Source organism: Ostrea edulis, chromosome 8 (assembly GCF_947568905.1).
Source record: "Ostrea edulis chromosome 8, xbOstEdul1.1, whole genome shotgun sequence".
Lineage (NCBI taxonomy): Eukaryota > Metazoa > Mollusca > Bivalvia > Ostreida > Ostreidae > Ostrea > Ostrea edulis.
In genome coordinates, this window is record NC_079171.1 from 54,427,529 (window position 1) to 54,445,220 (window position 17,692).

General features: G+C 40.4%; 1 long non-coding RNA gene across 2 annotated transcripts; it reads right to left on the reverse strand.

The window, feature by feature from the left end:
* Positions 1 to 3,833: 3,833 nt before the first annotated feature.
* Positions 3,834 to 13,556, reverse strand: LOC130049199 (uncharacterized). Of its 2 annotated transcripts, XR_008797690.1 has the most exons (5): positions 13,486 to 13,556; positions 11,070 to 11,321; positions 9,430 to 9,575; positions 5,732 to 7,883; positions 3,834 to 5,292 (listed from the first exon to the last, which is right to left on the reverse strand). It is a non-coding gene; the product is annotated as an uncharacterized LOC130049199 (long non-coding RNA). The 2 variants fall into 2 exon arrangements; XR_008797689.1 differs by having other exon boundaries at positions 3,838 to 7,883.
* Between the last annotated feature and the right edge of the window lie 4,136 nt (positions 13,557 to 17,692).

A 17,692-nucleotide genomic window follows, 5' to 3' on the forward strand; every position in this document is an offset into this window, starting at 1 on the left:
AGGGGATGGGGAGATTATATAATAGTCCACTACTATAATCAGTAGAACAGGATTATATAACAGTTTACAACTATAGTCAGAGGAGGAGAAGTGGGCATAAATTTAATTTACAATTCAATATCGGTCTATGACTATAGTCAGCGGAGGGGGGAGGATATATAACGGTCTACAACTATAGTCAGGGGAGGGGGATTTTATATAACGGTCTGCAACTATAGTCAGGGGAGGGGTAGGTTATATAATATTCTACAACTATAGTCAGGGGAAGGTGGAGTTATATAACGGTCTACAACTATAGTCAGGGGAGGGGGATGTTATATAACGGTCTACAACTACAGTCAGGGGAGGGGGTTCTATAACGGTCTGCAACTATAGTCAGGGGAGGGGTAGGTTATATAATATTCTACAACTATAGTCAGGGGAAGGTGGGGTTATATAACCGTCTACAACTATAATGAGAGGAGGGGGATTTTATATAACGGTCTGCAACTATAGTCAGGGGAGGGGGAGGTTATATAACTTTTTAGAACTATAATCAGGGGAGGGGGTTGATTATATAACAGTCTACAACTATAGTCGGGAAACGGGGGCTATAAAGCGGTCTGTAAGTATAGTCAGGTTAGGGGGTATATAAAGATCTACAACAATACTCAGTAGAGGGGTGGGATCTATGTAACTATAGTGAACAGGGGATCTATATAGGTCTGTAGTCAGGGAAGGGGGCTATATAACATTTTACAACTATAGTCAGGGGAAGAGAAGATTATATAACGGTCTGCAACTATAGTCAGGGGAGGGGGAGGCTATATAACAGTCTGTAACTATAGTAATGGGAAGAGGGAGGCTAAATAACGGTCTACAACTATAATCAGGGGAAGGGATAGATAACGGTCTACAACAATACTCAGTAGTGGGAGGGTCTATATAACGGTCTGTAGCTATAGTCATGGGAAGGGGGAGGCTAAATAACGGTCTACAACTATAATCAGGGGAAGGGATAGATAACGGTCTACAACAATACTCAGTAGTGGGAGGGTCTATATAACGGTCTGTAGCTATAGTCATGGGAAGAGGGAGGCTAAATAACGGTCTACAACTATAATCAGGGGAAGGGATAGATAACGGTCTACAACAATACTCAGTAGAGGGGGGTATATTACTATCTACAACAATACAACAATACTTAGTAGTGTGAAGTGGCTATATAACGGGTCTGTAACTATAGTCAGGGAAAAAAGGGCGGGGGTTATATAGTCAGGGGAGGGGGGGGGGGGGCTAACAGTCTAAAACTATAATCAGGGGAAGGGCTATATACCGGTGTGCAACTATAATAAGGGAAGGGTGTGGGGCTATAAAACAATTTTCAACTTTAATATAATTGTGTACAACTATAATCAGGGGAAGGGGCTATATAATGGTGTACAATTATAATCAGGAAAGGGGGGGGGACTATACAACGATCTGCAACTTTAATCGGGGGGGGGGGATGCTATATAATGGTCTGTAACTATAGGCATGGGAAGGTGAGGCTATATAAAAATGTACAGCTACAGTCAGTAGAGGGAGTATATAACTGTTTACAATTATGGTCAATAGAGGGAGAGGTTATATAACGGTCTACAACTATAGTCAGGGGGGGGGGGGGCTATATAACGGTCTACAACTATAGTCAGCGGAAGGCGGGCGGACTATAACGGTCTACAACTATAGGGAGACGGTATAAAACGATCTACAACAATTGTCAAGGGCGGGGGGGGGGGGGGGGCTATAATCAGGGAAGGGGGGCTACATGTATACAACGATCTCCAACTTTAATCAGGGGAGGGGGAGGCTATATAACGGTCTGTAACTATAGTCATGGGAAGCGGAAGGCTATATTACGGTCTACAACAATAATCTGGGGAAGGGGATATATAACGCTCTACAACAATATTCAGTGGTGGGGGGGGGGTATTACGGTCTATAACAATACTCGGTAGAGTGAGGGGGCTATATAACGGTCTGTAGCTATAGTCAGGGAATGGGGGCTATATAATGGTCTGTAATTATAGTCAGGGTAGGTGGAGACTATATAATGGTCTACAACTATAGTCAGTGGACGGGAAGGCTATATTACGGTCTACAACTAGTCAGGGGAGGGAGGGGCATATAACGATTTCCAACTTTGATCAGGGGAGGGGGAGGCTATATAATGGTTTGTAACCATAGTAATGGGAATGGGGAGTCTATATAATGGTGTACACCGATATTCGGGCGGGGGGGGGGGGGGGGGGGGGGCGGGGGGGGCGGCTATATAACGGTCTGTAACTATACTCAGGGAAGGGGGGCTATATAACAGTCTGTTAATATAGTTAGGGAAGGGAGGCTATATAACTGTCTACAATGATACTCGGGGAAGGTGGGCTATATAACGGTCTACAACTATAGTCAGGTGGGGTATATAACAATGTACAGCTATAATCAGTAGAGGGGGGTTTATAACGCTTTACAACTATGGTCGGTAGAGGGTGTATAGAACGATCTACAACTATAGTCAGGAGAGGAGGGCTATGTAACGGTATACAACTATAGTCAGGGAAGGGGGAGGTGGCTATATAACAGTCTGTAACTATAGTCAGGGGAAGGGGAGGTTATATAACAGTCTGTAACTATAGTCAGGGGAAGGGGAGGTTATATAACGGTCTACTACTATAATCAGGGGAAGGGGATATATAACGGTCTACAGCTATAGTCATGGGAAGTCTACAACTATAGTTAGGGAAGGGGGGGGGGGGGCTATATAACGATTTCCAACTTTTATTAGGGGGAGGCTATATAACGGTCTGTAACTAAACTCATGGGAAGGGGGAGACTATATAATGGTGTGCAAGTATAATCAGGGGAAGGGGCTATATAATGGTGTACAACTATAGTGAGGAAAAGGGGAGGGGTCTATATAACAGTCTCTAACTATAGTCAGGAAAGGGGAGCTAGATCACGGTCTGTAACTAAAGTCAGGGAAGGGGGGCTATATTACTGTCTACAACTATAGTCAGGGGTGAGGGAGGCTATATAATGGTCTACAACTAGTCAGGGAAGGGGCTATATAACAGTCTACAACTATAGTCAGGGAGGTGAGAGGTATAAAACGGTCTACAACTATAGTCAGGAAAGGGGAGCTATATCACGGTCTGTAACTAAAGTCAGGGAAGGGGGGCTATATAACTGTCTACACTATAGTCAGGGGTGGGGGGGGGGGCAATATAACGGTTCATAACTATAGTCAGGGAAAGGGGGAGCTATATAACGGTCTGTAACTATAGTCAGGGAAGGGGTTATATAACAGTCTACAACTATAGTCAGGGAAAGGTGGGTATATACATGTAACAATGTACAACTAGAGGAAGGGTATATAACGGTCTGTAACTATAGTCAGGGTTTCAGGGAGGCTATATAACTATAGTCAGTGGTGGGTGGGAGGTTATATAAAATCTACAACTATAGGCAGGGGAGCGGGTATACAACGGTCTCCAACTATATCCAGAGGAGGGGGGTATATAACGGTGTACAGCTATAGTCAGTAGAGGGGGGGGGTATATAACTATCTACAGCTATAGTCAGGAAGGGGGGCTATATGATCGTCTTAGTCGGGGGGGGGGGGACTATATAACGGTCTACAATTATAGTCAGGGGAGGGAGGATATATAACGGTCTACAACCATTGTCAGAGGAGGGTGTTGGCTTTACAATAATAGTCGGGGGAGGATGCTATATAACTATAGCCAGGGGAGGGGGAGGGGCTATATAATGGTCTACAAGTTTAGTCGAGGAGGGGGTGATCTAATAGTCTGCAACTATACTCAAATATTCTGAGAGCACCTGACTAGACATTCTGTAAACACCTGACTAGAGATTATGAGAGCACCTGACTAAAGATTCTGAGACCAACTGACTAGATATTCTGTAACACCTGACTAAAGCTTCTGAGAGCACATGACTAGAGATTCTGAGAGCACATGACTAGATATTCTGTAACACCTGACTAAAGCTTCTGAGAGCACATGACTAGAGATTCTGAGACCACCTGACTAGATATTCTGTAACACCTGACTAAAGCTTCTGAGAGCACATGACTAGAGATTCTGAGAGCACATGACTAGAGATTCTGAGAGCACCTGACAAGAGATTGTGATAGCATCTGACTAGAGATTCTGAAAGAACCTATCTAGAAATTTTGAGAGCACCTAACTAGACATTCTGAGAGCACCTGACTAAAGATTCTGAGAGCACCTGACTGAGAGCATCTGACCAGAGGTTCTGAAAGCACCTGACTAGAGATTCTGGGACCCTGGGTTTGAATTCCAATCTGGTCCATTGCATTTTCTGTAGCAAATAGCTATGTCTAAAGATATTGATGTGAAATTCTGTCCTACAGTGCATATAGGACAAATGTCCCCGCTTGTGGGACACACAGTGCAACACTAATTGGTCATTATCAAACCGAAATGGCCTACACATTCAGACACATGACCACTGACAATAAACAATGCAGCATGTTGTCCAGTGAGAGGAAGCGCAGATGGATAAACCCAGTATTTTGACATACTATGCTAGACTAATGGGATACAACTCATACGTGAACTACAATTTACAAGTCACTTGGAGCTATTACGGACTTCATTTTATGAATTGGGGTAAAAAATTCATTCTAGAAATGATATTTTATGCTGCACATTCTATTTGATAGCTTGTTGCAATGCTCAAATACTCTGTGTAGTCGTATAGTGTCAGGGCCCAGCTAAAAGTCAACCAAAAAAATAATAGGCATTTTTCCGAGTTCATTTCTGCATATCTTGGGAAGTATACGGAATTTCGGGATGACCTTTGGTAGTAATGTAGAATGATTATGTATGAATAAATTAAAATACAAAGTAGAATTTTATATCAATTAATTTATTGTTTTTACATCGACTAACTTGGGTACCCTATATTTAGAGTTCTATACCTTTACTCTTTATATAGTAAATTCGACCCCAAGTGATGCAATTGCCTGTGGAAAGGACGAAAGACTGATGCTGGACAAAAAGTGATCAGAATAGCTTACTTTAGCTTTGAACTCACGTGAGCTAAAAGGGTTAACACTGTATGCCTCAGCCATTGCATGAATGAGGCATAACACAGAACATTTTACATCATTTCATGAACAAACCTGACATTTTCTACAGCAATAGAGCTATCCAAGTCCTACAAAATGTTAGAGTCTCGGGGAAATTATCCTCATCAATCAGCTGGACATCTCAAGTAACTGCTACCCTGTAAAATTTATTTCAACATTAAGTACTAGGTAAGCAAAAAGATTTTTCCCACCATTATATTATGCTATCAGAACACAAATGCCTACAAATCCATGTAATCATTCTGAATGTACCAAATTGAGAACAAACCTCAATTTAAAAACACTCATACCACAATATCTAATCTCTGTATACATCAAGTCCCATACAACATCAATGAATAGTTTCTCACCCCCTCAACCCCCAACATAAATTTCAGAAAATAGTTCTCCATCCCCTCTTGTCTCAACGTTGAATTTCAGAAAATAGTTCTCATCCGTGTCACCTCACTACATAAAGTTCTGAAAACAGTTATCCAGCCCAACCCATCACGTCTCGACATCACGTTCAGAAAATTAAATAGTTCTCCATCCCTCACCTCCCAACATAAAGTTTAGATAATAGTTCTCCACCCTCACCTCCCAACGTAAACTTCAGAAAATAGTTCTCCACCCCTCACTTCCCAATGTAAAGTTCAGTATTCATCAACATGTTTAATACCTAAACCACGTACATGTATGAATAAAGAGTCTTAAAAGTTCATTGTAAATATATCAATCTTTACTTATTCCTGATTTTTAAAATAAATACCATGGCATCATATTAGCAATTGTTACTTAAGGACAGAATTTAAGAATAAAGAATTGATGAAAAATCAATAGAAAACATTTTGTGTTGTTGAATCAGTGTACCTGGTGTCAACAAGAGGTACTGTGAGCAATGTTCACTAAGAATACCCCCCCGCTTACCCCAATCTCCCAAAGGATGTTGGTAGTAGGTATAAACTACCTCTTTTCTGAGGGTAAAAAACAAATGGCATGACAAACCGAACCATATTGCTACTTCGATGTCCAGTGCGCGTGACCTTTGACCTTTTGACCCAAAAATCGATAGGGAACATCTTCATCCCATGGGTAGTCCATATGTATGATATGGTGACTGTAGGTGGAAAGGATAACGCTTTAGAGCCCGGAAACCATTTTGCTACTTCGATGTCCAGTGTACGTGACCTTTGACCTTTTGACCCCAAAATTGATAGGGAACATCTTCATCCCATGGGTAGTCCATATGTATGATATGGTGACCGTAGGGGAACGGATAACACTTTAGAGCCCGGAAACCATATTGCTACTTCGATGTCCAGTGCGCTTGACCTTTGACCCCAAAATCAATAGGGAACATCTTCATCCCATGGGTAGTCCATATGTATGATATGGTGACTGTAGGTGGAAAGGATAACACTTTAGAGCCCGGAAACCATATTGCTACTTTGATGTCCAGTGCGCTTGACCTTTGACCTTTTGACCCCAAAATCGATAGGGAACATCTTCATCCCATTGGTAGTCCATATGTATGATATGGTGACGGTAGGTGAAAAGGATAATGCTTTAGAGCCTGGAAACCATTGCGTCTACAGACGGACGGACGGACAGACAGACGGACAACCCGATTCCAGTATACCCCCCCTCCCCCCACAACTTGTTGCGGGGGGAATAATAACAAAACATTAAAAGAGCTCCATGGGCACACTGCTCACCTGAGTCAACTTGTCCCATATTTAAGGATGTTCCCCATATGTTCACATGTAAAACTTTGTTCCCTATTGTGGCCCCATCCCACCTCCAAGGTCCATGAATTTTATAAACTTGACTTTGCACTATGTCAGGAAGCTTTCATGTAAATGTAAACTTCTTTGGTCTAATGGTTATTGAGATGAACATTTTTAAAGATTTTCCTTACATATTTGTATGTAAAACTTTCATCCCTTATTTGTGACTCCACCCTTCTCCTCAGTGAATTGTAAAAAAAAACCCTTGAATTTGCACTATGTCAGGAAGCTTTCTGGTAAATGTAAAAAAAAAAAAATGGCTGAGTGATATTTCCGAAGACGATCTTTAAAAGATTTTCCCTATACATGTATATCTATATGTAAAACTTTGATCCAATATTATGGTCCTATTCTATACTCGGGCACCATAATTTTAACAAACTTGAATCTGCACTACGTGAGGAAGCTGGCATATACATTTGTATTGTCCTAGCACAGTGATTTTTGAGAAGATTTTCAAAGATTTTACCTTTACATTTGAAAGTAAAAGTTTGATACCCTATTGTGATCCTAATTGACCCCCGTGGATCATGGTTATAACAAGCTTATAGAGGTTTCGTCATTTCTAGCTCAGTAATTATGGAGTTGATTCTTAGATGATCCCATGCTATCTTTTTTCAATTGTTGATTATCTAACCTTTGAAGGTCCTTCATTTAAACGATTTTTAATCCTTTAACGTACTAAGTTTGGTTGAAATTGGGCTATGTGATTGTAGAGAAGTTGAAAATAAGTTTACAGTGAGATGGACAGACAAATGTACGACAGACACTGGGTAATCAGAAAAGTCCACTTGAGCTTATAGCTCAGACAATCAAAAGAAGTTAGAAATTTTACCAGCTCCATACAAAAGTTTGTCTCCAGAAATGGATCAGATGCTAAGAAAACCTTTGTCTGCTTTTAAGAGATACCGGTAGGAACTGCTCCTACTGCAGGGTGTCACCATCTCAAGAGGCCCAGGGAGCTGAAAAACCAAAGTGACAATGAGTGCTGGAATGACCAGAAATCTGACAAGTAAATGAAAGATTGAGCAAATTTAAATACTCATGAATTTGTCAAAAGAAGCCAGCTTGTTATCTTCAAAACAGGAGACTCACAGGCCTTATCGGTCACCTGAGCATTGGTTATATATAACAATAGGGATACAAAGGCAATAATAATTTCCCTATATTGACCCTGTTTTGGAGCCTAACCTTGACAGAGGGGCAATGAATTTTACATTTTAGATTCTGGTTTTTGAAGGTCTTCATTTGAAAAGTTTGGCCCTTTCCAAATGGGAAAAATAATGGCATTTGTTTGAACTTGAAAAATGTTTCACACAAAGAAGTAGGATGAAAACCAATCCATAGCAAATTAAGGTATAATTGAACCTTTTCTGACTACAATTTGTTCAAAGCTGGCCTCATTCAAATTAGCATAGGCAAAAAATAAGGTTAATCTAAGAATTTTCTGGCAAAAATTGTAATATATGGGTCAGTGAAGATTTATGAACAATCATGCTACCCTTCATTGATTTTTTTAATTCTTTGGGAATTTCAGAATGGGAAAATATCTGCTTTTTAGCATTGGGCATGGAACCTTATTTCAGCCACCCACTGACCCTAAAATTCATGAAATTAAAGGGCTTTTCATGCATCATAACAAAGCATTCAGATGGTGGACCCTCCTATACACATTGCCAAAATGAAAAGACAGACAGGCATTGCTGTACCATAATACGTCTCATCTACAGAAAGATATATAGACATTGCTGTTACATAACACATCCCATCAACAGACAGACATACATACATTGCTGTATCATAATATGTCCCATCTACAGAGGGACATACACACATTGCTGTAACATAATATGCCCCATCTACAGACAGACATACATACATTGCTGTACCATAAAATGCCCCATCTACAGACAGACATACAGACTTTGTTGTATCATAATATGTCCCATCTATAGACAGACAAATAGACATTGCTGTAGGATAATACATCCCATCTACAGACAGACATACAGACATCTCTGTACCATAATACGTCCCATCTACAGATGGACATACAGACATTGGTGTATCATAATATGTCCCATCTACAGATAGACATACAGACATTGCTGTACCATAATAAATCCCATCTACAGACAGACATACACTCAAATATTATTTTATTATAATACGTCCCATCTACACACAGACATACAAACATTGTTGTACCATAATAATGTGTAACATAATACATCTCATCTACAGACAGACATACAGACATTGCTGTACCATGATATGTCCCATCTACAGACAGACATACAGACAATGCTGTACCATAATACATCTCATCTACAGACATACAAAATTATTTTACTAAAATATGTCCCATCTACAGATAGACAATGTCATACTGACATTATTTTACTATAATAATGTGTACAATAATGTTCACAGAGTCTAAGGGAGGTAACTGTAATATCTGCCTTGATGTTCTTTACAGTATAAACTTATTAAGAGAAAAATGAATACTTCTCTGACTCTTCTTAGGGTAAACGAGGGCTCCCATTGATTGCTACACTCCATCAATGTTCATTAAAGTGTTCATCCTCCAACAACAGCAGGCAATGATGGACTGGTGATTCAAGAATATTTCTCCTGCCCATTCATACAAGTTCCTAGAAAATATCAACGATAAATTAATATGGCCAATATCAAGAATGTAAATGACGCTGAGATGATCAAGTCACAGATGTTGTCAGCTGGTGAAGGTCATGACCCCCAAGAGAAATGAGTCCCTACATGTAATTTCTGTTTCGAGTGATGCAATGTACAATAACCCACTGTACATATTTTGTACATGGGTGTGGGTGAGTGTTGACGTGTACAATGACCTGAACTCTGGGGTGGGTGAGTGATATCATGTACAATGATCCATTGTACTCGGGGATGGGTGAGTGATGACATGTGCAATAACCCCTGTACTCACGGGTGGGTGAGTGATATCATGTACAATGACCCCCTGTACTCGGGGGTGGGTAAGTGATGACATGTACAATAACCCCCTGTACTCAGGGTTGGGTGAGTGATATCATGTACAATAACTCCCTGTACTTGGGATCGGTGAGTGATGACATGTACAATAACCCCCTGTACTCGGGGGTAGGTACGTGATGACCTGTACAATGACCCTTGTACTCGGGGGTGGGTACGTGATGACATGTACAATAACCCCCTGTACTCGGGGGTGGGTAAGTGATGACCTGTACAATGACCCTTGTACTCAGGGGTGGGTACGTGATGACATGTACAATAACCCCCTGTACTCGGGGGTGGGCGAGTTGTTCTTGCAGCCAGCAACATAAACTAGATGTTCTCCTTCGATGAAAATGTCATCCCAAAGCATGAAAATAATTAAAATGGTGACAAAGAATGAACTTTGCTGATAACATCACCAAGCCACTTACTAGATTGATTGATTGATTGGACCTTGCTTAACGTCTCTCTCGAGAATTTTTCACTCATATGGAGACGTCATCAAGACCGATGAAGGGCTTCGAATTTATACCTTTGCTCGGCGCTTACGGCATTTAAGCAATGAGGGTTCTTTAGCGTGTCACACCTACTGTACTACTACAAGGGACATTCCTTTTTAAGGTAATCTCCAAAGACCCGTGACATTCACACTTGATGCCAAGCGTTTGGCGATGGAACTGTCACTACCTGTTTTAACAACTTAGGTCTGTTGCAGCAAGGATTCGAACCCCGACCTTCAGCATGTAGGCCACCGCGGCGGTCATGACAAAGAGAAAACGAATTCGACATCGACTAAAACAAGACCCCAAACTCGGATTTAAATAGTATCCTCTAAAATATATACATGTACTAAGAACAATACTGTATTTTTCTTTAAGTTCGAAAATATATTTTCTTTTCTTAATCATTTGCTAGCAGTTAACAGGGTTAATGGGTATAACATGTTAATTTTACAATATATGTTTGAAATCTAAGAACATTTTTTTTTGCATTCAATCATGAAATTTGAGCCAAACGTTTTCATATCCATTGGCCCAAAGGGCAGTAAAAGTTCTCAAATGGCCAGTGAAAAATAAGGTGATAGCCAGCCAAGTGACCAGGAAGTAAAAAATAACTAAAATAAGATAGCCTTGTACCTCATAATGCTTCTCGAGAAACTTCACTGATCGGATGCACAGTGATGCCCACTCTTCTGATAATGGACCAGGCAGCTCCATTCAATGTCTGTGTGCAGGGTAGGTGCTACGATCCCCATCAATGTCTGTGTGCAGGGTAGGTGCTACGATCCCTATCAATGTCTGTGTGCAGGGTAGGTGCTACGATCTCCATCAATGTCCGTGTACAGGGTAGGTGCTACGATTCCCATCAGTGACTAAGTGGACAACATCCTAGATAAAATGTAGACAACACGAATAGAGTAAAACATATAAACAGATATCTCAGTACAAAAACAAAATAGGTCATAATGTAGACAGGATCACGAGCCCGAGACAAAAAATAGACATCCCCCGAGCATCATTCCAATTGTTCAGATCCAATTTATTATTTTTTTCATTCATTCTTTGATTTCAATATTCTTTTAATTATTACACTAAATGATGCATGTTGGTGATGTGCCCCACAATGAAACCCCGCAAATGGATATAAGGCATCTTCCCTTGCCTGGACTCAGGGGTCGTGATGCAAACAAACTATGCATCTACAAGACATGGATATACTAGTACATAATTCTAAATAATAGACTTCATTATGATTTGTTCCTTCAAATGAATTTCATCAAAAATGTCTACTTTATTCGTACGTAATAATTACAACTCTTGTGACTCGATTCTAACCCGGGGGTCATCTTAACCTGAAATACCTGTAATCTACAGTAAATGAGGATGCTGAGTTACAGGGTTATCTCATTTAAAACATCAATCCCAATATCTCAATTCTGTATATTCGGACTGTATTCCTCCTAGGGACCTCACTTTGAAAACAATATTCGTGTTGTGAACAAATTAAAGTACAAGATAATGCTTGCATATTTGAAAAGTGAATTTAGATTTGTGGTTCCTAAAAAGAAAATTTATCTTGGAAAAAACACTGTTTTCTCTTGTGATCTTGCCCTGACCCCAGGGGGCATGGTATGAACAAACTTAAATGTACACTTCATGAGGAGGCATGTATATTAATTTAACTATGTATACCAATAACCATTGTGCTAGAGACTTGATGGGCCTTACTCCTCACATGAGATTTAAGACAGAGACTTGATGAGTGTCATGTGTTTTGTGTGTCCATATATTTGTGTAGTCAAAGTCTGAGGTCATTATGTCTACAGATTGGAATATATACACTACATGAGAATGCGGGCATTATGACAAAGAATTATGTCAGGTGTGGATTTTGAATGCATTATGAAAGATTGTTTTTTTTTTTTGCTTTCAAATATAAATTCTAAAACTTTACTCTTATACTGTTCCATACTAATGGGTGGTGGCCACATTGGTGTGCATAAATCAGGGCTTGAAGCTAACTTTTTATGTCACCAGTCCAGCCGGACTGATGGGGTATAATTTTAACCAGTCCGCAGAAAAAATTACCAGTCCAACAGAGTTTTCCAGAAATAATCAAATATATTTTGTTGATATCATTAAAATGAAATTTAACTCATTATGCCTTAGACAATATTGTAACACTTAAATGTGGAATTTATATTTACGAATCAGATTCGTCCGGTTGATTAAACAGATCAAAGCATGCCAAATGTGTATGAAATTTCATATTAAGTATATTTTTCCAAAATGATGCTTTAGAAAATTAACCAGTCCCATCAGATTGACTAAAACAAATGTCAGTCAGTCCGCCAGACTTTTAGCCAGTCACAGACTGACGGACATATGTTAATTTCGAGCCCTGTAAATTAAATTTTTTTAAAGTCCTCAGTCCTTACTCCTAACACAGAGGCCAAGATATCAAACAAATTGAACCTATATATCAAATGACATATTGTACCCCTGTGGTTCTTGGGAAAAAGATTTTCAATATTATGAATTCTATTTAAAACTTTGAAACCCTTTTAATACCCACCCTTGCCCCCAGGAGACAGTCGTGACCTAAACCAGTGGCGGATCTGGTACAGAGGGTTACCCTCAAAATTTGGTTGATTTTTTTTTTTCAAAGGAAAAAAATTTGAAAGGAAAATATTTTTTCTCATAACATACATGTAGTACGCACTTACCATCTGTACGCCCCCACTTCCTGTAATAATTGCCTGGATCCGCCACTGATGTAAACAAACTCAGAGTTACGTTTGGCCACAGGAGTCGGCAGATTTATCTGTAAAGGTCTAGAATATAAACAACAGCCACCAAGCTTCGCGAGTGTAGCTACGCTCGCGAAACTCGGTGGTTGTTTACACAGTGTACAGCTGTTGTAGACCGCCGACTCCTGTGGTTTGGCCAAGGTCCCATATTTTATGCAACTCACATTTATAGATAAATAACCAGACAATATATTCAGTAATACCTAATAGCACTGTACCGGCCAGTCATTTTTACTAAGTACCTGCAAATATACCTAAAATAAACTGTCCTTCAGATTCGCCATCCATTTCCGTTTTCAAAGCAAGTGTCTTCTGCTTCTTAAAGAAAGACAACTCTTGCAGGCTTTTAGTGGCGGATCCAAATATTTCTCCCAAAAGGGGATGTGAATCGAAGACCGCAAAATAGCAAACAAATTAATGACAAGTTTGGTTGATAATGTTCAAATAAAGCCCACCAACTAGATCCGCCACTGTAAATTATCTAGCTGCTAAAAATTATCATTTTAGAAAATCAGTGTAGGCCTACATATATGATCTTCCCACTCCACAAACTTTTGAAATTGTCAGAATATTGTAGATTCACGCCACATTGTTTACGTTTTGGCTGTAAAGTTAATATAACAACCTTTTCCCGCAATATTCAGATACAAAATAAGCCACAGGAAGACAAGCAGAATTTTATTACAAACCACTGAAGATACCCCCCCCCCTTTAATTTTAAAAATGCTAACGGTGATTAAAGGTCAAAGGTGAAAAAAAATCTTTAAAAGTTACAAAAAAGATGTTTTTTTGCAAATTAATGATCATTTGTGAAAATATGTCTTGTGTGTTAATTTTTCACCTGTTTGTTTATTCAATTATATCTAGAGTTCTGTTATTTAAATCAGCGCATGTGTGATCAGAGTTTTGAGCCGGGTCGCTTAGTGCAGAGAGATCTCAGGTAGATTAGATTAGACAATAACCCCAGGTAATTTGGGCCTTCAGAAAATCAATAATAGTGCAAATGTGTCTATCAGATGGGTGTTTGACATTTAAACATAGCATTATCGTCTCCATATCGTATACATCAAATAGAAATCTCACCTGTTTTTATTGAACACGTGCTTGACTATTGAGTTAACTTGTGCGTGGTCATTTTGAGCTCTTCACACACTAGATTAGTACAGCCACCCACACTGGCGGATTTAGGGACCCCCCCCCCCCCCCCCCCTGCGCTCTTCTTTTGTTTAGACAGTGATAACCATATGCATTAAAGAAAGAAGGAACCAGAATTACAGTCTGAAACGCATTAAAAGGAATTATTTTGAATCAATATGTCAAGTTTATTCGTTTTGCTTAAATTCTATAAAGGATGTGGTGGCAATGTAAAAATGAAAGAAAGAAGGAACAAGAATTTCAATCGAAAATACATTAAAATCTACCATTTTGAATCAATCTTTTAAAAAATTTCATGCCCCTCTTCCCATGCCCCCCCCCCCCCCCGTTCGGGCCTCAACACCCCCTCACAGAAAGGTCTAGATCCCCACGATAGATTACAGCCACCCATCCTCAGCTTCAGCATTGACATTTTTTCGTTCCTTAAAAGTCTTGAATATTTGTTACAAAATATGTGTATCGTTGCAAATAACAAGTTCTATATCACGACAACGAGGCTAATTATGTACTTAAAATACAGTTACGTATTTACGGAATGGTACATTACACCCTCGAAAAAAAAATAAATGACAAAAATAAATGACAAAATCATTTGATTTATTGAATTACTGGTATTGGGAGAACTTACTTTTCTTCCAAAAATCTTTCAAATTTGCGTCAACTTATTGAAAATGACAGGAAATAATAAAAATGACTACATAGGACATATTTCAAGCCCCATAAAATATTTAAATTCCAGGAACTTTTGGGAGCTTTGTCCCTTAGACCCCCACCATGGCATACTGGGGGCATCAAGGTGGCCCCCAAGACCACCTGCCTCTAGAGATAGACCGTTCGCCCCGCATGCGGAAGGTCGGGGTTCGAATCCTGGCCGCGACAGACCTAAGTCGTTAAAACAAGTAGTGATAGTTCCATCGCCAAACGCTCGACATCAGGTGAGAATGTCACGGGTCCTCGGAAATGACCTTAAGAAGGGATGTCCCGTATTACAGTAGGTGTTGCACGGTAAAGAACCCCCACTGCTGAATGGCCGTAAGCAGCGAGCATAGGTTTAAATTTGAAACTCTTCCCCGGTCTTGGTGACGTCTCGATATAAGTGAAAAATTCTTGAGAGGAACGTTTCAAACAAGATACAATCAATCAATCATAAAGCTGCCCACCCATCTTAACCGCAATTCCTGGATCCGCCCATTACACAATCTATTGATAAACAAGGGGTACTGTGAGCAATGCTCACTAAGAATACCCCCCGCTTACCCCAATCTCCCAAAGGGTGTTGGTAATAGGTATAAACTACCTCTTTTCTGAGTGTAAAAAAACAAATGGCATGACAAACCGAACCCTATTGCTACTTCGATGTCCAGTGCGTGTGACCTTTGACCTTTTGACCCCAAAATCCATAGGGAACATCTTCATCCCATGGGTAGTCCATATTTATGATATGGTGACTGTAGGTGGAAAGGATAACGCTTTAGAGTCCGGAAACCATAATGCTACTTCGATGTCCAGTGTACTTGACCTTTGACTTTTTGACCCCAAAATCGATAGGGAACATCTTCATCCCATGGGTAGTCCATATGTATGATATTGTGACTGTAGGTAGAAAGGATAATACTTTAGAGCCCGGAAACCATTCCGTCTAGAGACGGACGGACGGACAGACAGACAGACAGACGGACAGACGGACAACCCGATTCCAGTATAACCCCCCCCCCCCACAACTTGTTGCGGGGGGTATAATAAATGAGCAAGTCATGGAGCATTTCCCCACAATCAGTGTTGTTATGACTTTGAATCAGGCTAGTAAATATATCCCTGTTCGTTTGAGACTGGGGTGAATTAGAACCGTGATATTTATTGTTTTAAGTCCAAACTCAATGATAAGAGATATTGATGCGTTTGTCTTTAGTTATTGAAGGTAGCAAAAATTCTATAAGCAATGAACTCGGCCGCCATTGATATTTACATAGCACATTAATCAGGATAAAAATGCTTATCTTAGTCTACTATCATCACCTACAGTCATCACAGGGGCGTGTCCCGAAACAGCTGTGTTGTTTTATACATGTATATGTATGTACGTACGTATGTATGTATGTACGTACATGTATGTATGTATGTATGTATGTATGAAAGCATGTTTGTATCTATATTTTTGTATATATGTATGTATGTTCTTGTATATATGTATGTATGTATTCTCAATGAACACATACGGGATCTCACTATACAGTGTACAAACTAGGTATATTACCTGAAAATCACTACTTTAGTCAGACTTTTGATTGGGGACACTCACAGGAAGCTCAAGGATTTAAACCATTTCACAAGAATCAATTTTTTTTGCGAATTTTATTAAAATATGAGAGAGAGAGAGAGAGAGAGAGAGAGAGAGAGAGAGAGAGAGAGAGAGTAATATTGAAGTGACCCCAAGAAAACTGACTATATATTGAGACCCCCAGAAGACTGGCTATATTATGAGACCCCCCCCCCCCCACACACACACACACAGAAGAACCACCGCGGTGGCCGAGAGGTTGGAGGGTTCGCCGCGCATGCGGAAGGCCCGGGGTTCGAATCCCAGCCACGACAGACCTAAGTCGTTAAAACGGGCAGTGACAGTTCCATCGCCAAACGCTCGGCATCAGGTGTGAATGTCACGAGTCCTCGGACATGGTCTTAAAAACGGATGACCCGTGTCACAGTAGGTGTGGCACGCTAAAGAACCCTCACTGCTGAATGGCCGTAAGCGCCGATCAAAGGCCTAAAACTGAAACCATTCACCGGTCTTGGTGACGTCTGCATATGAGTGAAAATTTCTTGAGGGAGACGTTAAGCAAGATACAACCAATCAATCACCACCACCACCACCCCCCCCCCCCCTCCAGAAGACTGGCTATATAGTGAGACCCCCCCTCCCCCAAGAAGATTTGTTATATAGTGAGACTCCCCTGAAGACTGGTTATATAGTGAGATCCCCTGAAGATTAGCTATATATAGTGAGACCCGACCCCCCCCCCCCCCCTTCTAGAAAACTGGCGTTATAGTGAGACCTCCTCCATAAGACTGGCCATATAGTGAGACCCTCCCCCTCCAGAAGACTGGGTATATGGTGACCCCCCCCCTCTCCAGAAGACTGGCTATATTGTGTAACATGATTGTATGCCAACATGCTTGATGAATCAATAAATAGATTGAATTGAATATATGGTGAGACCCCCCCCCCCTCTTCAGAAGACTGGCTATTAGTGAGACCCCCTCCAGAAGACCGGCTATATAATGGGACTCCCCTCC